The 27,776-nt window shown below is 42.2% G+C and overlaps 1 protein-coding gene and 1 non-coding gene across 5 annotated transcripts in view; one reads left to right on the forward strand and one right to left on the reverse strand.

Moving 5' to 3' along the window:
- The window catches only part of FAM110B (family with sequence similarity 110 member B), a 132,254-nt gene that overhangs the window by 33,496 nt on the left and 70,982 nt on the right, over nucleotides 1-27,776 (reverse strand). For all 4 annotated transcript variants that reach the window (XM_029069621.2, XM_039912650.1, XM_007667154.3 and 1 more), the window contains exon 2: nucleotides 20,360-20,449. The gene's annotated coding sequence lies outside the window, so the exon portion shown is untranslated. The remainder of the gene's footprint in view (nucleotides 1-20,359; nucleotides 20,450-27,776) is intronic.
- On the forward strand, nucleotides 2,103-2,240 carry LOC114813348. Its single transcript, XR_003761070.1, has one exon. It is a non-coding gene; the product is annotated as a small nucleolar RNA SNORA7 (small nucleolar RNA).

Below are 27,776 nucleotides of genomic sequence, written 5' to 3' on the forward strand. Positions count from 1 at the left end.
AGCAAGGTTACAGAAGAACGGAACGGTTTATTTAATTTACGGAAAGCCTTGTTTCCTGGAGATGCTATTAACAAAACTAAAATTGAACACCTGGAATTGAAAGCATTTCCTATTTAATATTTTAGAATATTTTTGCCTGTCTGACCAACATTACAGACATGATCAGAAAAGAGCGAGTCAATTGGATTTTACAAAGAATTGGGCATGTGGCTTCTAACAGACTTCAACATTTTCCTCCCGTAAGCTTTCCTAAATTTAATTTTTTTAAAGACATTTTCTTTGCCTTTGCAATTACTCCAGTCAGAGAGGACAGTGAAAATGAGCATTTAAAGCTTATAACCTTCGATAACCTGAAATCTGCATTTTGAGTGTACCCATTCTTTGTGTCTTGCTCACTTCTCCTCCACGATGGCACGATTTCATTTTCTGACTCCAGTGCAAGCCGTAAATCTGTAAAATTCCTTTCAGTCTGCTGCTTAAGATAAAACAATATTAAATAATAGTTTGGGCCAGTTCTACAATCTTAGGAGCATTGGCGATGCTTCCTTTAGAAACCACCAAGAGGTTTTCACATTGCACAAGTGTTTCAAAAATGTTTGGTGGCTTGGAATATTTAATTCCTGGGTCCTGTTTATATGCAAGTACATAACGGAATATCAAATCGGAGCAGTTACGATAACCAGACTTCAGTGAGACACTATACCGGAAACAGCGCCAAGAAACGAACACATGCACACAGAGGGGCAGTCATGCCATGAAGATGCTCGAGAGTTGACTGCAGAAGCAATCATAAAATTGCACTGCTATTTCTAGGAGTGATTAGCAGCCAGGTAATAGCTTTGTTTAAATACCAACTGGGATTTTGGGGAAGATTTTGTTAGCATTCAAATCGGCATAATAAATAAATTTAAGCAGAAATAGAATTAAGGAAATGACAGGGTGGTTCTTTAGAACGTGAGGGAAAAATAATTCAACTGTGGAGATTGTATTAAAAAGGAAAATATTTAATAAATGGATGAAAGGAGTTTATAGGGGCAGAGAACAAGTCCTCAAGGTCATTGGTACAGTGCCCTGCGCATAGTCAGTGCTCAATAAATCCTACTAAATTGAATGAATGAATAGTAAGCGCTCCATAAATACTATTTATTGCTATTGTTTTAATGAGATGTACATCCCCTTAATTCTATTTATTGCTATTGTTTTTGTCTGTCTCCTCCGATTAGACTGTAAGCCCGTCAATGGGCAGGGACTGTCTCTATCTGTTGCCGATTTGTACACTCCAAGCGCTTAGTACAGTGCTCTGCACATAGTAAGCGCTCAATAAATACTACTGAATGAATTAATTAATGAATGGTCCCAAACACCTAGTACAGTGCTCTGCCCAGGGTATGTATTCATTGAATACCACGATGACATATTGTAGATATGTAAAAGAGAATTAACAACTAGTCTCCATTCTTTTTTTATTAAATGTAAGGAAATAAAGGGTGTTACTGACATCCCAGAGAATATTAGTACAGATCTACTTGGATAGCTACAGTTACAGTTTGAAATGCTTCATAATCATTGTTTATATAAGGAATAGAGAAAAGCCAAAGGAAACTACAGCTAGAACCTTTGCCCATAGAGTTGCTGATAGGTGGAATCTCTGGTCAGAGGAGCTGAATCAGGGCAACGGGCTCTTGGAAAACCGAGTTGCAAAGCCAGATGCCATCCCAGTGGGGGATTGATTCATAGTCTCTTCACTGTCAACACTATAAGCTTCTTCAATCGGTCCAAATCACAGAAACTGGAATTTATGAAACATCTGACGAGGTTGTTTGCTACCGAACCATTTTACTCAGGACAGTGTCAGCATTAAAGAAACCCAAATCACTAATTCTTAAAGTTGGCGCTGGTTAGAGAAGCAATCTGTGAGACAAGGAAAAAATAGAAAGACTAGTACCGTAAAAAGGAAACTCAAATTGAAGTGAAATCTGGCCTACATCCACACAATATCTGTTCAAGGAATAGATGAAAGTGTGAGAGAGAAAGAGAGAGAGAAAGAGAGAGACGGTGTGTTTTAGTGGGACATTGGAAATTAGTGTTTGTAGGCGATTCATTCCCTCTCAGGATGACACCTGGAGAGTTTCCAGTACTCTCCCAGTCTTGGCTATGAGAGGGAGAGTCGAGCAGAGGCATACCCATTCCATTCCTAGCTTGGGCAGTGGCGAGTGAGTGGAAAGCAATCTGCTACAAGTCAAAACTCAACCTATGCTGGGCAGCAGCAGCATGGGACAGATTCTAGGGTGGAGACTCAAGTTTGCTGTGCAGAAGAAAGGAAGAAAGAAACCACTTCTGTATTTTTACCAAGAAAACTCTACGGATACACTACCAAAATGATTTCAGATGGAAAAGGGGCATTCTGGGAGAGATGTGTCCATGGAGTCGTCGTGGGTCGGCGATGACTTGACAGCATAAGACAAGCCAAGACAAGGTGACTATTTTTTCTGGTTTTCTAGGTATGTGTGGCCAGGAACAAAAACTGGAAAAATATAGGCAAATGGATCACATCCCGGAAGGCCCGTCCTTGAAAATAAATGCCTTGTTTCCTAGCTAACTCTATTCCCAATAAGTGAAACCCGACCTTTTCTAGGGGAAAGAAGAGGATGGAGAAGCTTTTTACTCTTCTTCGTGGGATAAAAGTTAATCCTCCAAAATTTTCCCAGTGGAGAACATTGACAAATAGGAACTATCCATGCCACTCTCACTTGAGTTCTGGATACCTTTCCTGGGCGACCAATCATGGCTGCTCCAAGATGGAAGGCAAGTGAGCCATATAATATGTATCTAAGTGCTGTGGGGGTGGGGTGAGCACCAAAGTGCTTAGGAAGTGTGGACCTTTGTGCATATGTGACAGAGGAAGGAGGATAAGGTGGGAAGATGAGAGATTAGCCAAGGAAGGCTGCTGGGAGGTGATATGATTTTATAATGACAATGCAATAATAATAGATTTATTAAATGCTATGAGCCAAGTACTGTACTAATTGCTGGGGTAGGTACAAGATAATCTGGCCCCACATGGGGCTCACAGCCTAAGTAGGAGGGAAAACAGTTACTAAATCCCCATTTTGCAGAACAAGGCAAGAGAAGTTAAGGGACTTGTCTGAGGCCACACAGCAGACAAGTGGTGGAGTCATGATTAGAACCCAGGGCCTCTGACTCCCACGCCTACACTCTATCCACTAGGCCTTGCTGCTTCCCTTAGTACAGTGTGCTAAATCACTCAAGATTGGGAGAGTGTTATGGGCAGGGAAAGTGTCTGCTAATTCTGTTACACTGTATACTCCCAAGTGCCTAGTACAGTGCTCAGCACAGAGTAAGGGCTCAATAAACTGACTGATGGCCTGTTGGAAAATATAGAACTATTCATGAATTTGTGTGAGGTCTAGCTTTGTTTCATCATGTCTTGTAAAGATTCTATAGGGCAAAATGGATCCCCCCAGTACTGAATATCAGGAAATGGTTTTACTAATAGGAATTCAACAGAACGATTCTATACACAGCTATCACAGAATACAGCTAATAAGTTTGCTGCTGTGTCTTATCTGATAATAGTTGAGTTCTCTAATCGGTGATATGAGGAAATTAAATTTAAATCCTACTTAACCCCCTGAATTATAAAACTACAATACCTAATTTAAATGTGAAAAGGCAACAAATTTCAGTCACAAGGCTAATAATACCTTTACTTCCCCAACACTTTGAGAGAGAGATCTATGAAACTGAACACCTAGATATAAAATGAGGAGATAGCTAATGTGGTAGCTTAAACTCCATTCCTGCATTTTGCCTTTTTAAGCAGGGGAAGATCTGCTGCAATTTAATTCAAGTTAACATTGACAGTGACCACTAACTAGTTGTCAAAACAGGGTAAAAACAAACAAGACATACTATTCCCATTACACGGGAGAGTTCGATGCATTCAGAAAATATTTTCTGAACAATGAAAATCAATTTACTAAGACTTATGCCTGAACAAAACAGAGATCTTTAACATGTTTTGGTTGTAGGATTTTTCCAGACTTTTCAATACTCAATTAGAAGTATTCGGAAGCAAAATGCAAAGTTAAGGAGGACTGAGTTCATAGACGGACAAAGCTTGTGCAGGACACGGCAGTGTAGGAACACTACTGCACCGTGGGAAATTGGTGAAGGTTTTTCACCTTGTTGCCATGGTATCTTAGAGTGAATTCATGCAAGCAGGACTGACCAGATGCAACACAACTACTTTTCGCCCACACTAAAATTATATCATTATCATAATATAATTCAGAGGAAAATGGAATCTTCACGGGCTGAAGTATAATCTTCAGCCCATGAAGTATAAACAAGTAACATAAGTTCTAGATGGGTCTGGCTGATCTAGATTGGGTAATGTCTTCTAATAAAATCACATTGCACTCCATTCTCCAAACAAGGTAAGCATGTTGGTTTTTGGTAGGAAGACATCTTATTTAAGCTGCTTTAATTTCCGATTTCTGCTACCCTATTGAGTCAATGGTGCACATCGGTTCCATAATGGTTGCCTTTTTTTTCCTTTAATAATAATAATAACGATGTTGGTATTTGTTAAGCGATTACTATGTGCAGAGCACTGTTCTAAGCACTGGGGTAGATACAGGGTAATCAGGTTGTCCCACATGAGACTCACAGCTGATTCCCACTTTACAGATGAGGGAACTGAGGCCCAGAGAAATTAAGTGACTTGCCCACAGACACAGTGCTGACAAGTGGCAGAGCCGGGATTCGAACCCATGAACTCTGACTCCCAAGCCCGGGCTCTTTCCACTGAGCCACGTGTTTACAAAGAAAACCGAAAGCTGTCCTTGGATTAGCAAAGCACTATTTGATGAAAAGGTTAAAATGGCCATTTTGCCACTGCACTGCCATCTAGGGATAACAACTGCTGGCCGCAGGTTTAGGGACAATTAAATTTATTCCTTGAATGAGATTCAAGGCATTGCATTAATTATGAATGGCACATCCTACTGTAGGAACACTCAGAGGTGGAAGCCTGACAAAATTGATTCATAAATGTTCAAGATCTCACTTGGATGTATTCTTGACAACTTTTCTTGAAGCATATTTAGAATTACATAGGGTGGCTGAAATATTTTCATTAGTGAATAGATTTAAAGTAACGGCTCAGTGCAATCTGTTCCACTCTGCTATATGAACTCCATTACACTGGGGAAGGCAACATCAATCTAGAGAAGCAGCTTGGCCTAGTGGACCGAACACGGGCCTGGGAGTAAGAAGGACCTGGATTCGAGCTCTTCCTCTAGGTTGTAAGCTTGCTGATGGCATGAAATGAGACTGTATTGCTGTACTGTACTCTCCCAAGCGCTTAGTACGGTGGTCTGCACACTGTAAGCACTCGATAAATACGATCGAATAAATGAGTGAATAACCCCGGTTCCGCCACCTGTCCATAGTGTGACCTCGGGCAAGTCACTTCGTTTCTCGTGACTCAGTTATCTCATCTGTAAAATGGGGATTAAGACTGCGAGCCCCATACAGGGCAGGACTGCGTCCAATCAGATTATTTCACATGTACCCCAGCACTCAGTACGGTACCTGGCACAGAATAAGCCCTTATATACCATAAAAAGAGAAAAGTATAGAATCATGGAAAGATGTAACTAATATTGAATTCACATATGCATTTAGAATAAGTGCTGTTTGGCTTGTGATCTGCCAAATATTACAAGCTTCTTGCTTAGCATAGTAGTCATGCGCTTAAAAACGTGATCAGTTGAATAAATTCAATTTCCCAACGAATGAATAGAAATAGCATTCTAGGGTGATGGCATCCGATGCGGAGTCTTAGCTAACACGGAAGCTACGAATCGGCTGATGGTTAACTCAAACTTTAGATTTCTGAAAGTATTCAAAAGGACATTTAAGACACTTGGAATGTCTCCAGGCTCATTAGAACAGAAGTCAGACAAAATGAACTAACTCTACTATTTCCACTACCTTTCAGAACTGACACACTTCCCCATGCTCCTCATTTGGGATTTGGAGAGGCCCTAGGTCCTGGAAAAATCAGAGCCCGTGGTTTCTTTCGGCTTCCAGAAAGGACAGCACCTGGACCACCTCCACACACAGACATTTGTCTCTTCCGAACTTAAAGAGTCTCCACAGGCAGTCTTCATAGCCCATTTTCACACAAAATGAGGTGAAATACCGCTGACATTTTCTGAAGCAGAGTGTCTTAACCAGAATAAATGAAAACTGGTTAGGGTTAGGGTTATACGCCCAGGTCTATAAAAAAGGAACCGCCTTGGTCATTTGAGAAAAAAAATTCAAACTTAACGAATGGACCCAGCATGTTCCTTAAAAGGGCCAAAGGTCAGTAATCTTAATGAAAAGCAGATGAAAAGGAGCTTGGCAACTACTGCTTTCTGCAATGACTCAACAGAGCAGGGCTAAAAAATGCTTGTTTGAGCCTGCTGGGGATGAGGAGCAGCCATCCAGGTCTCTTGATCCTCATCCTCAACAGAAAAATCTACTGAGCACCGATGGTTTGCATAACCTTGAACTTGGTACCTTCTTTTAAATGTACTTGTTAAGCACTTACCACGTGTCAGGGACTGTTCTAAGTGCTGGGGTAGATACAAGGTAATAAGGTTTGACAGTCCACGTCTCATATGGTGTTGACAGTTTTAATCTCCATCTTACAGGGGAGGTAACTGAGGCACAGAGAAGTGAAATGACTAGCCCAAGGTCACACAATAGACAGGTGACAAAGCCAGGATCAGAACCCAAATCCTTCTTACTTCCAGGCTCGTACGCTATCCAGTAGGCCACGCTGTTTCTCTTTTGCAGGTACCTGGCAAAGTCTATGGGGGGTAAAACCAACACAGAAATCGCAACAATTAAACACTAACGATACAATGTCCATCTTCCAACAAGTGCTCCTTGGGAAAACTGTTCAGACTATTAGCATGACCCACTGCCCCATCCAACCAGAAACGGATAAGCAGAAAAGAGTAAACAAATTGTTGCTGCCCTAACAGGAATGAGAGAACATGAAGGGTTCTATGCAAACCAGTGGCATAGAAATCAACTCCTTCGTACAGGTTCTTGGTCCCAAACTCTTCGTGATTCGACCGAGGCTCAGTTACAGTTACAATGGGAATCTCCATCATTACTAAACAGAGGGAGAATCGTGTCAATGTTCTACATTTTATTAAAATTTATCACCCGTTCCCTGTTCCTGTGCAGAGTGGCCTTCTGCACTGTTAGGACAGGTGGCACTCCTTGAGCGGGGAGGAGGAGAGACTCCAAGCCCTCTCAGCAGGATCCATCGAACAATCGATAGAACTTGTTGAGAGCTTAATCTGGGCAGAGTGTTCGAAGCGCTTGGGGAAGCAATATAGAGTGGTACTTCTAGAGAAGCGGAATGGTGTAGTGGATAGAGCACAGGCCCGGGAATCAAGAGGAGCTGGGATTAGAACCCACGACCACCACTTGTCTGCTGTGTGACCTTAGGCAAGTCATTTTACTTCTCTGTGCCTCAGTTACCTCATCTGTAAAATGGGGATTGAAGTCCTACGTGGGACAGGGACTGTGTCCAATCCGATTGACTTCCTGGGGCTGCTGATAAACCCCAATATTTCCACTGGCATGGACTCTGAGGGCTGTCTCCATATTGTCCTTCTTGTTTACTGGATCAACCCTGTATCCTGGGTTCCTTTAAAGGTTAGCAAGTTATTTGACTCAGCAACTTCCACATGCAGATTTCCATCTATCCCTTTATACATTAATTTTGACTTTCAGCATATTCCATTAAGGGAGGCCAATATAAGGTGTGTACCTGACAATTTTGATGTAATGCATATTACTAATAAAATTATCCATTTGGGGTAAGACTAACTGTTGACAGCAGCTTTGTTCAGATTCATAACATATACAAACCACGCATCTCTTGAACTCGACAAATCTCTAAAACTCCGAGGTTTAGTACAGTGCTCTGCAGGCAGAAACCATTGAGTAAATACCGCTGATTCTCTTTATTTGTAAAACACATGAAGTTGGAGAACTTGGGGTCTTTGAAAAACTGCCACCATTTCCCTTCATAGGAGACATTCAAATCTAAGAGCAGATAAGGATGGCCAATGAAATGCAACCTATGAGAGGCAGGGCTTAAGAGACACATAAGGTCCACAGATGGTCTGCATTTTACTAAAAACGAAATTCCGAAAACTGATCTCGCTTCGTTGGTGGGATGGAGATAATATTACCAAGTAACCTGTCTTTCGGACACACGTCTTTTTTTCCCAATTTTACCAAAAACATCGTCTGTTACTTGGATACTGGGTCTTTACACTTAATACAAAGAAAGCATTAGAGCTAATGTTCTTGAAGCTAGCTTGAAAGATTTTAAACTAGTAAGGGGGGGTGGTTTCCATGGTAACAGCTTGCATTAACAAAGTGAGATCCTTTCACATTTTTCCTTCAGCCAGGGACCAGGAAATTTGCAAAAACAGCCGAATTTGGTTTTGGTCTTTAATCTGTTTGGGTGTTATCGATTTGAATGTTGCTTGTTGTTATTGGGCAGAAAGACTGACAGTTATTTCACCTCAGAGAAAAAATGAAATCAGATTGAAATGAGATTCAGTCTCAATTCATCTCAAAAAACACTCCCTCATTTATACGAATTATTATCAGCTTTAGTGGGCATGCAATAGCTTGAATGATGTACCACGTCCAACAATTTCTACAGTAAGGAAATCACTGGAAGAGAAATGCAAAATAACTTTCATCCTTCCAGGAAGAGGGGAACATATCAATCAATAGTACTTATGGAGCACTGTATGCAAAACACTGTACTTAGCACTTGGGAACATAAATAGAATCAGCAGATGGTGATCCCTGCTCCCTCAGGGATCTTCTAACCTAGCAAGCAACAAAGACAGTAGGAGGACTTAATAGACACATTCCTTGCCCACAGTGAGCTTCCAATCTAGAGGGGGAGACAGACATTAACACAAATACATAAATGACAGATATATAGGCTACATATCTGATACCTTTAATATATGATGGATATTGGATGAAAGGCAATGAATACCCCTTAATAGGAAGGGACAGGAAACAGGGTGGCCAGTCAAATGACTTGACATAGGCAAGTGGTTTTTAAGCTGGTCTTTTCCCCATCTGCTCAGTCAGTCCATGGTATTTACTGAGCACTTACAGAGTACAAAGCACTGTACTAAGCGCTTGGGAGGGTCTAATGTAACAGACACATTCCCTGCCTACAATGAGCTTACACAGATAGGGCCCAGACAACTCGATGTCAAGTGCTTTTATTTTCAGCTTCCAACCTCCACATGCTGCAACTCCGACTGCCGAATCTTGTGGCTCAGAATAATAGTAATAATAATTATGGTATTTGCTAAGCACGTACTGTGTTCCAGGGATTTGCCCAATGCCATAGAGCAGACAAGTGGCAGAACTGGGATTAGAACCCATGACCTACTGACTCCCAGGCCTGTGCTCTATCCACTAAGTCATGTTGCTCCTCCTAAGTAACACTCGGTTTCAGGGGGAATTGAGCCGGGCAAAGCAAAGGCTCTGGAGCGCATAATGGAGCCAGAGACCCCTCTGGAGAAACATCTGAGATTTGGGCGGTCTCAGAGGGACCTCTTAAAATGGCAGGGATGAGGTAAACTAGTTCCGCAGTTTGCCGGGCCTAACGCACTATTAGGGAGGAGAGACCCTGAAATGCCTCCATCTATTTCTTTCGAAGCCAGAGTCAATCTGCCTCTCGGCATGGAACTTCTCTCCTGTGGCAAGATAGAGGGTTAAATAGACTCCCTTTTCGCCTCATCTCTGACCAATTAATAGTGGGCCGGGAGGGGTGATTTACTAAATGGTCTTCATGTGACATTAGAATTAATGTGTCTCAAAAGTGAGCAGTGTTCTCCTTGCTCACCAGCAGGATCTAGTCCAACATGACAGATAGATAAGGAAACAAATAATTTGGTTTCAATGGGTTATCACCGAGTAATTGGATTTGTGAGAGAAAAATCTAAGTTAATCTTCTCATGTGACAAAATAAAACCCTACGGCCCTCAAAGGAACATTTTAGAAAGTATGATGATAAATATGTAGGGCTTTTTTTTTTTAATAAAAGAGGCCAACTGGGGCTCTGTTACTCAGAAGATAAAGCAGAAAAATTAAGTATGTAACCCACATTAAAATCTGGCTGGAGGGGCATGCCCAATCCCCAAACCGCAGATGTAAGGAGACTAGACTAATCAACAGTATTTATTGAGCACCTGCTCTTCACAGAACACTGGGGTCAGCATTTGATAGTGTAAAGCCATAGCCAAAAATAATTTAATATTTAAAGAAATCTTATAAACTCTACTTGGATCGACTTAATGGTAATTCATTTTGAAGAAACAGCAAAAGCTCTTTCCGGATGAGCCAGGAAAATACACTTTATTTTTAAAGGATGCTTTATGGCCATCTATGATTTTCTTATATTCATGTCTGTACCCTGACCTAACGTCCTTCAAACATTTACTGTATCATTCATATTTTTTGAGCGCTTGCTTACCCTGTGCAGAGCACTGTACTAAGTGCTTGAGAGAGGACTCCTGTTAATCTGAAGTTAGAATCACTGACATGGTCTGCACAAAATAAAAATAGTACTTCTACAATGTGTGTTTTCACAACACATTCACATGGCAGAAATAGGAAACATTTGTGCCACAACATGTCTGTCTGGAATCAGCATGACTCCGTAAAAAGACAAAAATGGTAATCTGAATCAGTCATGAGATGAGCAGACTAATGTATATTCCCTCAACAAAGGATTCTGCAAGAAGCCAACCTTTGTGTCACTGGAGAACTGACCGATGTCCAATTTCCAACAATAACAGCAATCTCCTTAACAAAATTACTGCTCAGAGTTATACAAAATGGAACTATGTCTGACCTGATTGTCTTGCATATGCCCCAGTGCTTAATTCAGTGCTTGGCCTATAGTATTCACTGAACAAATACCACAGTCATTAGGAGAACATTAGTTTTCTTGTCACAAATTTAGTTAATTGGGGTTCTTTTGCTCTTACTCATGTTTTCAGCTATCACTCACTGTCAGTTAATTTGAGGACAGGATCCAGGTAAAGTGTTGGCTCCTGCAGTTAAAAAAATAAGAAATGAAGCCATAGAAAAAATATATTTGTTACTGCCAATTAAAGACAGTCCTAAACTTTAGACATCTCTAGTTCAAATGAATGGCACTTAGAACATTTCCAAGTTTACACTTTCATATATAGGACAACAAATTTGGCTTTACTTTTATGGCACTAGCTTTGGGTTAGGAGGGAGAGGAGGAGACAGGCATATGGGAGCACGGGCCTGGAAATCAAAAGGATCTGGGTTCTAATCCACCTCTGCCTCTTGTCTGCTATATGACCTTGGGAGAGTCACTTAATTTCTCTGTGTCTCAGTTAGATCATCGTAAAATGGAGATTAAGTCTGTGAGTCCCATGTGGGACAGGGACTTCATTCAACCTGATTAGTTTGTCTCTTCCCAGTGCTTAGTACAGTGCCTGGCACATATTAAGCACTTAATACCATTTTTTAAAAAAAGGGTTGGAGGGGAAACGAGCAAAAGAAACTCGGATTGGTAGGAGAAACCACGGAAAGCTGACGCATCCATTTCACTTCTGGTCAGGTAAAAGTCAACTACCCTAGAGTGAAACCTTTATGACTCAATGTAAACAGAATATACATCTATAACTGACAGTTCATAATTCTGGATAATTTGGGTAGAAAGAGGCCATCGGCCTAGGTTCAGGATCCAATCCCCCAGCTATAACACAGTTGGGAAATTAGTTCTTATTTACAACATTTTGACTCAAGATGAGCAGTGTGGCCTGGTGGAAAGAGCACAGATCTGGGAGTCAGAGGACCTGGGTTCTAATTCTGGCTCCACCACTTGCCTGCTTGTGTGACCTTGGGCAAGTCATTAAACTCCTCTGTGCCTCAGTTACTTGTAAAATGGGGATTACGACTATGAGCCCCACAGAGGACATGGACTGTGTCCACCCTAATTAGTTTGCTTCTACCCTGGAGTTTTGTACATCGCCTGGCATGTAGTAAGCACTGAACAAATACCACTGGGGGGGGCAAAATATAGTTTTCAACTGGGTTGTAAGTGCGAGGACTCCCCTGTAATAGCTCTGGACTCTAGAGGAGCTGCCTCATTAAGAACGAGAGGATGAGACATCAATCAATGGTATTTATTGAGCAACTACTCTAGGCAGAACAGAGGTTATTTCACCTGGTAGACCTTAACAGAAAACAGACCCTTTCTGACCAAAAATAAAGCTAACCGGCTGCAGCCGTTTTTACTTCAGCCTCTCCATGTCCCTCCTCGATAGTTAACCAATTTGATTGCCACCTTTTAAAACTTGAAAGTTTTATGGTAGATTTTTTTCCCCCACAACTCCCAAGGATCATTCAGGGCACACACTCTCCTCTCGCCCAGAGCAATATTTATGTTCATGAGATTAGAAAGCCACTTCAACAAAGAAAAATGTCACACATTTACAGGGGAGGAAAATTTAGCAAAAACCTTGATGTGCATTTTCATCACCTCAGAAATTCTGTTTGAGGAGCCGGTGGGGAATAGAAGGAAAAAGTACTTGATGGCTCTTGAGAAAATATCATTTCACCTTGCTTTCAGGGGTACTTGACGTTTCTTCACCCTTCTTTCTTCACTCAAGGGCACCACCGTATCAAGGATGATGGTGCAATTTGGGCTTCTTGTTCAGTTCCTTAGCCACCTCCATAAAACTTCTATTGCCCTCAATCAATAAAGGGCTGTAAACCTCTCTAAAGTTTAGAAAGTGATAGAAAATATCCATTTGGTGTAGTCCCACTATCCCATAAAAACCTTGCACAGCCACAAATCATCGGCTGCCCATAAGCTATTTAAGCCTCTCCAGAGGAAAAAGGGAACAAAACCAGCATCAAACTGTAATAAGAGTGATTAAAATCTGCACTAAATGGAAATTGAAGTTTGAAAGGACAATACCCTGCCTAGAAATGCCATTTCACTTCTGTTACCTAGTTGATGATGGTGGCTTTCAATAAGTGCTTACTAAGTGTCATGCACTGTGCTAAGCCCTGGGGTAGAAATAGAATAATCAGATTCAACACATTCCCTGTCCCACACTCATTCACAGCCCAAGAGGGAAGAAGAATTAAGAAATATAATAATGATTATGGCATTTGTTAAGCTCTAATGTGCTGGGCACTGTACTAAGCACTGGGGTGAATACAAGCAAATCGGGTTGGACACAGTCCCTGTCCCATGTGGGGCTCACAGTCTCAATCCCCATTTTACAAAGGAGGGAACTGAGGGCCAGAGAAATGAAGTGACATGTCCAAGGTCACGCAAGTGGCGGAGCCGGGATTAGAACTCTTGACCTTCTGCCTCCCAGGCCCATGCTCTAGAGGAAACTGAAGCACAGAAAAGTTAAGTGAGCTGCCCAAGGTGACACAGCAGGCAAGTAAGTGGTATAGTCAGGACTAGAATGCACATCTCCTGACACCCAGAGCCGTGCTCTTTTCCACTAGACCATGCTACTAATGCATGAGCAAAAATACGCTCAGTGCTGCCATATGTTTTCACGGCTAGAATGTGGGTAGGGAATTACGGTACCTTCTTCTGACAATATGAGCTCCGTCTGGATACAGGGCTGATGCTGTGTGAAATGATGATGCGTATTTGCACGAAAATGGAGCAGGCGACTGCTACAGTATGAGTTTTCCTTAATGCCCTAGATTATAGGACACTGGGGTGAATTAGGGACAATGCTGATTTTAGTGCAATGCAATAATTGCACAGTCATCATTTAATCAAGGAAACTGACCTTGCATTTTTAGGAAAATTATGCAATATTTAATGACTTGAAACATTTGAAAAAGATTTTAAAAGAAATCAATCCCATGCTTCCTACGATGTAGGATATGAAAGTCACAATAACTCAAAAATATGAAAGAAGTCTGAATATCTTTACTTAATAATGATGATGACGATTATGGTGATAATGATGACAATAATGATCATACTTGTTAAGCACTTATTAAGTGCCAAGCACTGTACTAAGCCCTGGGGGTACACAGAATATAATCAGTTCCTGTTCCACTGCAGCTCACAATTTAAGGAGGATTGGCAAGAGTGTGATACCTCCTAGATTCCCCCTTAGACTGTGAGCTCTTTGAAGACAGGATTGGGTCTGCTATTTTTATTGCAGTCTGCCAAGTTCTTAACAATTCCCACTGATTATTTGATTCATCTCCCAACTTGATTTGGTTTTCTATTTCTCCATCAGGTCTTCATTAGGCAGTGTCCAAGTAGTAAAATTCAGTGCCAGCTTTCAATTCAGTTCTGCTGATGCAAATCTTTGGCCACGGACAGGATTTCCCCAATGCAGATTGGTAATAATCTCCCTTTTCCAAGTTTATCATCATTTGGAGCTACAAAGCAGTAAGCATTTTTCCTTATGTGCACTTGGAAACCATCATTAGCCAGTCTCAAAGGTACCACATCTTCATTAAAACCCTTATTATTAATATTAATAAAAAACATTGGTATTTGTTCAGCTCTTACTCTGAGCCACACACTATACTAAACAATGGACTAAATACAAGATGATCAGGTCAAACACAATCCCTATTCCACATGGAGCGCACAGTCTACAGTAGGAAGAAGAACAGGCATTTGAGCCCTATTTTACTGATGCGAAAAGTGACACACAGAAAGGTTAAGTGGCTTTCTGGTGGAAGAGCTGAGATTATAACCCAGGTTGTTTGATCCCAGGTCTATGTCCTTACCACCAGGCTACTAATATCCCTAACCAACCTTCCTCTTAACCAACATTTATTTTGCTGCTATTCAATCTGGCCCCACTCCCTCCGACCCCCTGAGCATCCCCCATAATGTCTAGGAATAGAAGGGTAAGTCTTATGCCTCAATTTTCCCTTTACCTCTGATACTGTGCCTCAATATCATTTCTAGAATCTTCCTGGTTCTCTTCCTCCCTCTGGGGTTTGGTAAATACTCCTTGTTTTTGGTAAATACTCCTTGTCTTTTCCCTTTCTGAGGACGAGGTACCCTGCAAGACTCAGGACTGGACCTTTCTCCTGACACATTCATTCATTCATTCGTATTTACTGAGCACTTACTGTTATTCGAATCCAAGTGGCAGATTCAAGTTAAATAGGTCAGACACGAACCCTGTCTCGCATGGGGCTCACAGTCTAAGTAGAAATTTGGAAGGGAGGGAGTGGGGGAGGACCAACTGAGTGCTGCAAAGTCGATGACCGGGGGTTTCGGCTCGATCGGGAGAAAAATGGGCAACCACTGGCAGTTTTGAAGAGTGGGGAAAAAATACGCAGAACAACATTTTTAGAGAAACAATTCAGTCAGTACAGTGAAGTATGGAACTGGATGGCGAGAGATTGAAAGCAGGGAGGAGGCTGAGGCAGAAGTCAAGTTAGGGCAATGACAAGTGCCTGGACTAGTGTGGTGGCTGCTTGGATGGAGGAAGAGAAAGGTTGTAGAGGGATATGATCCACTGGGACTGGATGAGAGACTGGATATGGGAGTGAAGGAGGGTGGAGTTGGGGAAAACACCTACGTTACTGGTTTGAGGGATGGTGAAGGTGATGGTGTTGTGGACTGGGATGGGAACGTTAGGCAGATGAGAGGATGTGAGAAGGAAGATGAGGAGTTCAGTTTTGGACACGATGGGATTGAGGTGTCATGCCACACGCATTTAGAGATGGTCTGGAGTCAGGAGGAAATGCGAGACTGCATCCACCGAGCGCCTCTGAGGACAGAGGACGGGCTCCAGGAGAAACTGAACAAAACCCCAACTCCCCTGAGGAAACCAGCAGGGGCTGGGATCAGGGCCATCAAACACCGGCAAAGATCAAGTGGGCTGCTTCGTCTCCTGCCGGGTCCCCAGAGACCCACTGGGCCCGCACAAAAGCAACTTACATTTACGTAAACCGTCTCTGCTGAAAAGAAAACAAAAAACTGACCTTATCAATTGTTAAAGAGATTAGCTTAGCTTTCAAGAGAAATCAAATGCTGAAAGAAAATCTGATGTCTCAGGATGAGAGAGAGACAGAGAGAGTTACAGAGACAGAGAGAACACCCCCATTTGAGACACATTAACAAGGGTGACCCCTAAAGGCAAGTAATGCAAACCTCACAGAAGAAAGCAGGTGAGCTCATTTTCACTGCCAGATTTCGCCCCAAATTCCTCCGGTGTAATTCTTTCCAGTCATCCGTATGACATCTGGAAAAGTTCCAAGATGTCCTGCGAAAAGGAGCTTTATAACTTCCTTCCAGGGGAGGAACTGACAACAATGGAAGTGCCACGGGTCCTCCAAAGGGGAGTTTTGCCGATGCCACCTCGGGGGGCTTTCTTCTCCCTACCTGGTTTTCATGTCCGCACATGGGAAATCCTCAACTCAGCGCTCCTCAGAGTAGTACGGGAGTGTCTCGAAAGAGTCAACCCAGTTCCCTAGGTACTCGACGTCCTACCAGGGAGGAGTCTGAGCCCGTTCCACAACCACTGGTATTTATTGAGCACCTACTGAGTGTGAAGCACTGTAATAAGTTCCTGGGAGAGTGCAACAGAAGACAAGTGTTCCCCACCTTCACGAAGCTTAAACATTCATTCTCTTCCGTACTGATCCACAATTAATTTTTAATGTCCGTTTCCCCTCTGTACTGTAAGATCCCGGTGGGCAGGGAACATATCTATCAATTCTGTTGCACTGAACTCTCCCAAGTATTTGGGGACGCAGCATGGTCTGGTGTAAAGAGCACGGGCCCAGGAGTCACAGAAGCTGGGTTCTAATCCCGGTTCTGCCTCTTGCCTGTATGACCTTAGGCCAATCACTTAACTGCTCTGTGCCTCAGTTTCCTCATCTGTAAAATGGGCATTAAATATTACTCCCTCCCACTTAGACCGTGAGTCCCATGAGGGATAGGGATCGTGTCCAAAGTGATAATTTTATATCTATCCCAGTGCTTCATACAGGGTTTGGCACACAGTGTTTATTAAATATTATAATTATGATAATAGTACAGTGCTCTGCATGCAGTACACACTCAATAAACACGATCGATTGAGCCATCTCTGATCCAACCCTAGAGGAGGAACCCGACAGGGAAAGAGAAAGAGGGTCTCAATCAGTGGTATTTACTGAGTGCTCACTTCCTGCAGAACATTGTTCTAAGCACTTGGGAGAGTACAATCCAACAGAATTAGCAGACAGGTTGTCCTGCAAGGTCTCCCGGACTTGGAAGCTGAGGTCTCGGACCGCTAATTCAATAAGCGTATCACAGGAAACTCGTTTCTGCTTTCTTCGGTGGAATCGGGGGACCCATCTGCCGGCCCAGACTGGGATGAGTTCTGCCGCCAAGAATATTCCAAAACATTACACAGAGAAAGAACATTTAATCACTAAGGGGTGTGCCCTTCAACTAAAAAAAAATAACAAAAAAAGATGTAAAGTGTCCTGAATAACTATTAACCTATTTATGTTGTGTACTCAGCAAATCATCCCAAATTGCAGCACATGAAAATGCTTTAGTTGCACGTCACCTTTAAGATCTTTTCAAAAGAAGGTTGCATCAGCCGAGACAGTAATCTGATCAAATGTAAAATGCTGATGTCGGGAAAAAAGAAGTGCCTAATTGATAATGCATTAAGGATTTATCAGTACATCCAGACAAAGCTATTTGATTCATTGTTGCAGAGACAATATTCGGGGATGTTTAACACAGCTCTGCCTGAATGACTTTGGAGCCAAAGAAAGCGTTCATTTCTGTTCACCATATAAGGTTTCCTTCTTGTTCTTCATTGGCATTTTCTGGGAAACCTCTTCTCAATCAATAGCATTTACTGAGTGCCTCCTGGACGTAGAACACTGTACTAAGTGCTTGGGAGAGTACCAAAGCCTCAATAGATATCATCCCGATGGTTCTGGAGCCTATCATTTAACTGGGGAAGAGATACACTAAAATAGAAATAACAGATTAGGAGGTAGAAAGGGTATAACGATATGCCCCATGTGGGACAGGGCCTGGGTCTGACCTGATTACCTTGTGTCTACCCAAGTGCTTAGCACAGTGGTTGACACATAACTGATTAACAAGTACCACAATAATAATATGTTCATTAGTGCTAGGGGTAGAGGAGAAAAATGGGGGTACTCAAGTGCTTAGTTAGTTGGTACAGATGTACTCCAGTGGCCCTGTGGGAACTTAGGATGGGGTCATGAGAAATTATATTGTGGAAATCCTGGAGGAGATGCAACTTTAGAAGGGCTTGCTTCAAAGATGGAGGGAATGGTCTTCCAGAGGTAAAGGGGGAGGGAGTTCCAGGCAGGAGGGAGATCATGACTGAGGAAGAGGGATCAGTGATGGGGAAATCGAGAAAGAGGCTCAGTGACTAGGTTAAATTGAGGAGAAGCGAGTGTGCGAAATAGGGTGTAGTGGAGAAGAGAGTGGGTAAGTAGGAGGAAGAGAGCTGATGACCAGGAACTTCAGCTTGATACAAAGAGGGATGGGCAACCACTGGAGGGTATTGAGGAACGAAGGCAGATGTGTGCAAAAAAGAATTTTGGAAAAACTTCTATTCTCAACCATTTAGGGCCAATGACAACAAGGAAATGGACATAAAGTTGGTGACCTGTTCTGAACCCTGAAACCCTTTGCCATCTGTCTTTCCCTGGGGTCACCTCAATCCTTACCTCTATGTCTAATAAAGATGCTAAAAACTCTGGTTATGGGCAGCCTGTGATGAAACAATTTTATTACATTAAAATTACACTTTTTAAAAATCTGTCCATGGAATCAACCCAGAACAGCTGCATGGCTCCAGTGGTTTTAGAAAGGGCCACCAGCCAAATTCTTAGTATGCAAGAGTTAGCTGGTGGAGAGAGGAGGAAGAGATACCACATAAAAGACTTAAACAGCAGCAGGAAGCTGGAGGGCTATGTTGGCATCCCTGCCTGCTCCGGAGTTATCTAAGAGTTCTGATGCCCGTTTAACAACAGCTTGCCCTAAATCCTGTGATAAGCAGTTAGCTGGACAAAAATCATATTTATTGAGGACTTACTCTGTGCAGAGCACTGAACTTAAGAGCTTGGGAGAATATAACAGACACCTGGATGTGGGTGTGCTAATGAGGTCATTTGGGCTGAAACGGAGAGGATCCATCACTGTCTCCTCACTGGTTCACTCCTGCTCTCCTGTGACTGTCTGCAGCCCAAGTAGCAAGCTGGATTGTGTGTTTGCCAACAGTGAGCTGCCTACTCTATTGTTCAATCCCTGTGCCAACTCCTGGTTTAGCAGCGGGGCCGAGAGGAAAGGTCACAGGCCCAGGAGTCAGAGGATCTGCGTTCTAGACCCAGCTCCGCCACTTGGCGGTGTGACCTTGTGCAAGTCACTTCACTTCTCTATGACTCAGTTTCCTCATCTGCAAAATGGGGATCCAATACCTGCCCTCCCTCCCTCTTAGACTGAGCCGCATGTGGGACAAGAGACTCTTTATTTTTCCTTTGGGGATGGAGGAGCACTTGTTAAGCATTTACTATGTGCCAGGCACTCTACTAAGTGCTGGGGTAGATACAAGATAATTGGGTTGGACACAGTCCCTGACCCACATAGGGCTCATAGTCTTATTCCCCATTTTACAAATGAGGTAAATGCAGCACCGAGAAGCTAAGTGACTTGCCCAAGGCCACAGAGTAGACAAGAGGCAGAGCCGGGATTAGAAGCCAGGTCCTTTGACTCCCAGGCCCGTGCTCTTTCCACTAGGCCATGCTGCTTCTCTAACCTGATTATAATAATAATAATAATGTCATTTGTTAAGCACTTACTATGTGCCAAGCACATTCTAAGCGCTGGACTATCTATCCCAGCACTTAGTACAATGCTTGGCACATAATAAGCATTTAAGAACCACTATTATCACTATTATTATTTCTAATCTTTGGGCAAGGTTCAGTGCATAGAAAGTGACAGTTATGAGTCATTTATATTTTCTGCATTGGAAATACCACTGTGAACACCAAATGCCTTCTAAAACGTACGATGGGTCCCAAGAACCTCCAATTTCTCAATATCTACCAGTGGTTCAGATTCGCATTCAACAGGGATGCAAGTCCATCTGGTTTATTTCAGTGTTTCAGGTAAGGATTTCAGAGCTAACCAATACAGCTCGTTTGGGAATCACTAAAAGCAGGACAATGAACTTACTTGAGAGGAGAATCTGCATCTCTGGTTGGGTGCAGGTGGACTGGGGTTTCTTGCTCTCTTGCTTAAAGTACTCTCTACCGTGTGAGACACCTAAAACAGAAAGAGAACAATGCATTATTTTTGAAACTTCTTCCTACAAATAGGTAGGAACTAATTCCAAACACTATAGCCCATGAAATCCTGAAATGGAACACCGGATGAGTTTCAGGAGGATTCGGCAAAATCCATTTTGCCTATGTTGATCATATACAGTTAGAGAAGGCTATTATTTATTTTCAAAAATTAGACAGTGAGAATTATTTTCATAGACAGGAAGCCAGCTAGCCATCGAGCCCTAAGTATGCATTTTTGAAAGGCAAAAGTGCTTTGCATATTTTAACTAATATTAAAACAACTCCTTTATAGCTGACACCAGACGGTAATGATGTAGAAGCCACGGAATAATGGCCAGTTAATGAAAACCTTCATAAATGCTTCAAGATTTAAACATCTTCACCTAAAAAGCACCAAATAATCTGAGCAGGAATCTCCCCGTGAGGCCGGAATACAAGACTACTTATGGGAAGTGTATTAACTATCAGGCCAGCAGTTGACTAGAAGTATGGGATGGTCCATGTGGTCCAACGTGATTACTAATCAATCCATGGTACTTATTAAGCACTTTCTGTGTGCAGAGAACTGTACAAAATGCATGGGAAAGTACAATATAATAGAGTTGGTTATTGGATCAAAATCTACAAATACTAATTCAAAAAGACTCTACCTTGCAGGAATGGGCTCTTTTGTACAAAGTATTCAGAACACAAAGTCTGGGTAGAATGACTCTTCTCCCCTGCTGAAAACTTTAAAATGTTTACAACCTCCCAGATTGAGAATGTAGTTAATTCTCCCAGAACAGATGTTTTCCTTCCACGTCTAGGATAGACCATGACTTCAGATTAAGGGTAGATTCTTCCGACAACATTTGTGGGTTTAACAGGGGTCGGAAGAAATGGTTGGATGACGAGTCATTTTTCTTAAGTGATTTTTCTTAACAAGGGGGCACATCAAGATTGCACTTCAAGGAGAACTGAGTGCATTTAAATCCAAAGGTCTGAACTAGGAATATGGTATGAGAAACCTATGTTCTAAAAAGGCCTGCAGAGAAAGAAGTTCGAAACATGGCTGAGAAAATTAACTGCCAAGAGCCAACAACCGTCTGGTAACCAAAGAAGCCCAAATTACTTTCCCCTCTTTCAAGGAAGCCAGAGAGAAACAGTACTTAGCAGTTAATAACGAATAGTAGAGGTAAATTCTGTCCAAGAAGGGGGGAGAAGAGTAAGAAGAATCATTCATTATTACTCTTGATAAGTAAAGAGGAAGTCAACAAATGGGTAGAGTATAAAAAAAGAAAAGTGAAACGTGAGTGAAGCTGTAGAAATGGAAAAATATTTTTGTTTTCCCATGTTAGTGGTACTCTCAGGAGATAACAGCGTAGCAGCTTTCAGATCCGCAGAAACGAATTCACGGTAAACCCTACAAATAGCACAGCTTCTCCCATTTCCTCAGTTGTATTGTCCGCAGCAGAGAATCACAAAAACATCCATATTTTGACCTTGAATGATCGGTCATGTTTATTTTGATGGTCTTTGAGCTATTCCTTAGTGTTTCCATGTCAAGGTTCTCTACAACTGGATGGATGCCCACTTTATACAACTGATAGGTGATGATGGGAGTCTGTTCCGTCATGGTCACCAGGCACTAAGGGTTCCTGTGGCATCACTCATACATGCTTGACCAGGGCAGCGGGTGCAACCAGTGGACGAGGGGCAAGGGTGCAACACGTTGAGATGTGCACACAAGCATTTTACATACAAAACTCGTACCCGTTGATAAGCCAGAGAGCCACAGACCCGCGAGTGGTTTCCAAGGTAATGGTCTAGGCAACCACCCACTGATGTCTTTGCTGCCCACATTAGCCCACCGACTACTAGGATCCTTGCTCAGCCAGTCAACCATCCGGACCACCTCAGGTGGTTCTTTAGTCCGAAACCTTCACTGATGCTGGTATTCCTCACAAGCATGGTGACTCGTTCAGTGTTCTAAGTAAGACCGCGATACAGTAGGAGTTGGTTCATAATACCAGGTGGTATTACACCACACACCACTCAGAGGAGACTCCTGAGACAATGACAGATTTTGAAATTGGGAAAGAAAGGTAAATCAAACCACCTCAACGATCGGGGTGTCGAACTTTGGCTCCTCTTGGCGGTACCCCGGACACAAGAGTGACGATTCGAAATGAAGCGTCACGGAGGCAGGAAGCAGTGTGGTTTCTTCTGAGAATCCGCCCATTTCCCATGAATACGCGCTTCTCCGTCTCCATGTTTTGCACTACAACGCTCTTTTAGCTTTCCCTCCTGCTCTCTGCTCATCCTCAAAAACCAGCTCCCTTTCCTCATTCCCTTGAGCGTCCACATCAGCTTCAGAACCTCTTGGACTAATTCCCAATTAATCCACTGTCCTAACTCATGCTTGACTCCGTGGGGCACCTGAGAGCGGCTTGCAAGATACCATGCAGTTTCTTGGCACTCACGTCTCCGTGCCTGGTCCCATCTGGCCAAAGACGCTGCCCTGGCAAAGGGGGCATTGGCAGGAGGCTCTGCCAGCACACCGCTCCAAGTCCTGGCAGGAGAAGTGATGGGCTTCTATTTAAAGACCAGGATACTTTTCAGTAGCAAGATGACTAGGGCTGTGTTGTGAAACAGAAGTTCCCCACTGATTTTCCTGGAGGCTGGGCACGCAGCCTGTTTTCCCCTTCTTGAGAAAGTACCATGTAGCTTCCCTGGCTAGAGGGGTCACTTTCTGGCCCGGAATGTCATTTTGGGGCCCGCTGTCACCACTATCGGAAGGCTGAAAGGAGAAAGCTAGGAGTAGATCATTCCCAACCTACACCACTCAGCTAGTAGCAGTAGTATTTATTAAGTGCTTACTGTGTGTAGAGCACTGTACTAAGCTAAGAGTTTTGGCTATGGGCCACCAGTCTCCCTAAGTCCTTCTTTCCCTTTTTCATCACCCTGATTTGCTCACTTGATTCATCCCCACTCCCAGCCCCAAAGCACTTTTGAACATATCCATAATTTTATTTGTGTAAATGTCTTTCTTGCCCTCTAGACTGTGAGTTCACTGTAGGCAGGGAATATGTCTGTTATACTGTACTCTCCCAAGCGTTTGGTACAGTATTCTGTACACGGTAAGTGCCCAATATGATTGAGTGACTGACTCAAGCTCTTCAAAAGGAACATACAAATAGAGCAACCTAGGAAACCTAAAATACTACCGTTGGAAATACCGAGGAGTGACGGGGGTGAAAATAAAAAAGGACCTGGAATTTCGCTCTTCTCATTTTATAGAGTTAATTGGCCTAATAGGAAGAGCACAGGTCTGTGACGTAAAAGATCCAGGCTCTCTAGTCCCAGCTCTGCCACTAGCCTGTTGTGTGACACTGGTCAAGTCAGATAACTTCTCTGGGCCTCTGTTTCTTCATCTGTAAAATGGGAATAATACCACTTGTCCTCTCCCTACCTCAGAGGGATTTTGTGAGGATAAAATGAGATCATTGATATGAAAGTGGTTCTGGAAAAATATATGAGTACTATATAAATTCAAGATACTATTTTCCAAAGTTCTCATGACCCAGTGGGAAGACCACAGGCCTGGGAGTCAGAAGACCTGGGCTCTAATCCCAGCTCTGCCACTTGCCTGCTGTGTGACCTTAGACAAGTCACTTAATTTCTCAGTTGCCACATCTGTAAAATGGGGATTGAGACTGTGAACACTTTCTGGAACAGGGACTGTATCCCACCTGTTTATCTTCTATCTACCCCAGCGCTTAGTACAGTGCCTGCCATAGAGTAAGCACTTAAATACCATAAAAAGGGGCTCGACAAGTGTACGATCCAAAGAAACACAGCTACCCTTAAAATCCCTAATTTACATCAGATCTTTCAACATTAGAGAGTTATATTATAAAGAGAATCTTCTAATGAACTTTTCTCTAACTTAGGTGTGGCTCTAAAGTGTAACAAAATTCAGTTAAATGGATGACAATTATGCAGAATGTTTTATTAAGTCTTAATGTCAATACAGGAATAGCGGCTAGACTGTGTATGTATGCTCAACCTGCTTATTATTCTTACAAGGCTTATCAATAACATGCCAATAACAGGCAGCTAAACGTAATGAACTTTAAAAAGGCAATAGGGAAACACAACTAAATTGCATTGGCAGTCCAACTAGGAAATCTGAGGGACTTCAGCAAATAGTCACCACTGCAAGAATCCACTTTCAATGCAGGGAATAATAAATAACACTTGAAATCACTGACAAAACATATTTCAAAAATATTGACTATGGACATTCATACTGATAATTCTCCTTTCTAATTCAGTTCCAGAAATGATGGAGGTTTTTTCCTGTCATTCTGCACAGTGTGGACTTTGAGAAGGTTTTGTAAGAGTAGATAAATGTTACCCCAAAGTTCTCAATCACCACATGTAAGAAAAACTTTTGGTGAAAATAATTAACTGTCAGAACATCAAAATGAAGCTGGTGTGTTTGCCTACACTGACTCATTATATAGATGACATCACTGAGGAAATATTTTTGAGTCAACTTTGGTATTTATGGTGAAACCCCCTAAATAAGATTTTACATGAATACATGGGTCACATAAACCAGGTTCTCCTCAGTTAATCATTTCATGACCAAATTTTTCAAGTTTTCTTAAAGCATCATTTCTTCTTCCACTCTGCAAAACAAACAAATAAAAAGCTGGGGAAATCACAAAGTATTCAAACCAATATAGTAATAGGCTATTCACTAGAGTGGCTGTTTGATTTAAAATGGATTAGTCTGAATGTTAGTGATTTGCGTAAGGCAGGCAGCAGTTGACAAACTAAGACAGCAAACTGAGTCAATCCACTTAACTGTCCCTAATGACCCATGTTTTCAAATCCATCCTGAGGACGGGATTAACTGCATCTGCAACCAACTATGAGCCATAAACCACTCCTTGATCTCAAACTCTAGAGCTTCTTGTAAAAGGGGAGAGGGGTTTGAAAGTTCTTTCAATTTGCATACTTGATGCACATGAAGAGGAGTTATAGGGTTGATCAAAAATATCAGTAATTCCTGGTGGGGAATTTTTCTGTCAGCAACTGCTGCAGGCACATTGCTGTGCTGTGACAATGCATAATTAGCATAATTTAAATTAAATTTTAATGAAGCTACGTGGTCTAGTGGATAAAGCATGGGTCTGGGAGTCGAAAGGACCTGGGTTCTAATCCCGGCTCCGCCATTCGTCTGCTGTGTGATCTTGGGCAAGTCACTTTACTTCTCTGTGCCTCAGTTACCTCATCTTTCAAAGGGGGATTTAGACTGTGAGTCCCATGTGGGACAAGGACTGTGTCCAACTTGGTAGGCTTGTATCTACCCCAGAGCTTAGTACAGCGCCTAGCACATAATAACAGCTTAACAGATACCTTAAAAAAATTGAAATGTCCTAGTAAATTTTCTTTTCCCAGCACAAGTAAAAAATGATTTGCCCACAATCCCCAAAAGAAATGAAAAGATAGGATGTCACCCTTTTTAAAAAAATCCCAGAATAATTTAATCCAAATAAAGACATCTGATAGTTTAAAAAAAAAGAATCCTATCACTAATGAACATGCCTTTTTAATAGGAATGATTAGTTCCAAAAAGTTAGATGTGTTTCTGTGAATAACATTATTAGCACATCCTGGTGTACCATTAATTTTCTATTAAGAATCACATGACTTTTTCAGAATGAAAGCTACAACTTGAGTGAAACACAAGGGAATTTCCAGGAAATAAGAATCAAACCGCTACCAGGATCTGTCACACACAGCCTCAGGGCATCATGTGCTCCAGTTCAAAGCAGATTCAGGTCATGCTATAGTTTACTTACAAGCCTTGATTTTACGTAAAACTTACGAGACTTGATTTTGTGTAAACAAAAAAAAAAAAAAAAAAAAGAAAGTCACAGGCATAGGCTCCTTTTAATTTAACCTACTTATTAGAGTGGGCATTTAGTACAGTGCCTGGCACAGAGTAAGCACTGAGTAAATACAACTGACGGATTGATTTACGAGACTTGTCCAAATGGTCCTGAAGGGCCCTTCAAAAGGTAGAAATGTGAGAGGAAAAATACTGGTCTCCACATGTTTCCTGTCCATCGTCACTGCCCCAACTCAACTCTTGATACCTGGGAAGGGCGGGTGTGTTTGAGAGGGTCGGGGGCACCGATCTGTAGTGACAAAGCTCAGCGGAGAATGACCAAGTTCCCAAAACAAAGAGGATAGCTCCCGAGGCTCATGTGCAGCAACAAACATTGCAACAATAGCCATAATCACTGTGTACATACAGTGGGCTGTGTAATCTAGGCAAACCATAACAAAGCTGTTTTGGGATAACTTGTGTGGAAACATGAAATACTTGTCATAGAGATTACAGTGTGAACTTTTACTTCACGTATTTCAACACCGCGCAATGTATATAGTCTAAAAAGTACCGAGATCAACTCCAATGCACTATTACGGGTACTGTCATGAAACTTCACGATAAGCCTTTCCAAATGGATTGTTTCTTCCCCTCTGTGTTATATTTGGGAAAGGGTCAGGGTTGGACAATTTAGACTGCAGGATGTTTTCTTTTAAAAACAGTAATACTGTACATTGGGGGTGGATGGAGGGGGATGGTAGGTGAAACTTCAGCCCCTCAAAGGCATACTATATATATCACTTCATACAAAATCTTTCAGATTCAAATTGGTTCCATAGGAAAGAAAAAAACTGTTCAGACTGCATAAAATATCGCTGTGCCTCCAAAGCAGCAGGAAAGGGACTAAAATGACTATTGCTTACATGTGTTGGCTATTAGTTGAAGCTATCCACAACTACCAGACGCATGGTGGCAGGGAGCCAGTTGGGTGACAAGTGACTTGATACACAAGTTTCTGTGGACTCCAGAGTCTGATCTAGGCAAGGGCATTTAGTTAAGATTGACGGTAAGCGAGACGAGTCAACTATCTTCACAAAGTAGCCAGCGGTACACCGAAGGACGAATACTGCTCTAGATAGTGCTGTGCTCTTATTTTTCTCCTTTTCTCCGTTACACTTTTATCACCCTTTTCCTTCTCCTCCTTACACTGTTCCTAATAAGAAGAGTTATCTATGATGTGCCTAAAGATAGAGGAGACTAAATAACGCTCCTTGGGGAACTGGCCTTTTTTTTTTCTTTTTTGCAAAACATTATTCAGCATGGTAGATAAGGCCCCCCCCTCACCCCCCATGTAATGTTTCAGTGTAACTCTAAAGGCAATGCCTATCATAAACAAGGCTGGGAAGGCAACTTTGGC

Source organism: Ornithorhynchus anatinus, chromosome 7, assembly GCF_004115215.2.
Source record: "Ornithorhynchus anatinus isolate Pmale09 chromosome 7, mOrnAna1.pri.v4, whole genome shotgun sequence".
In the NCBI taxonomy this organism is placed as follows: Eukaryota; Metazoa; Chordata; class Mammalia; order Monotremata; family Ornithorhynchidae; genus Ornithorhynchus; species Ornithorhynchus anatinus.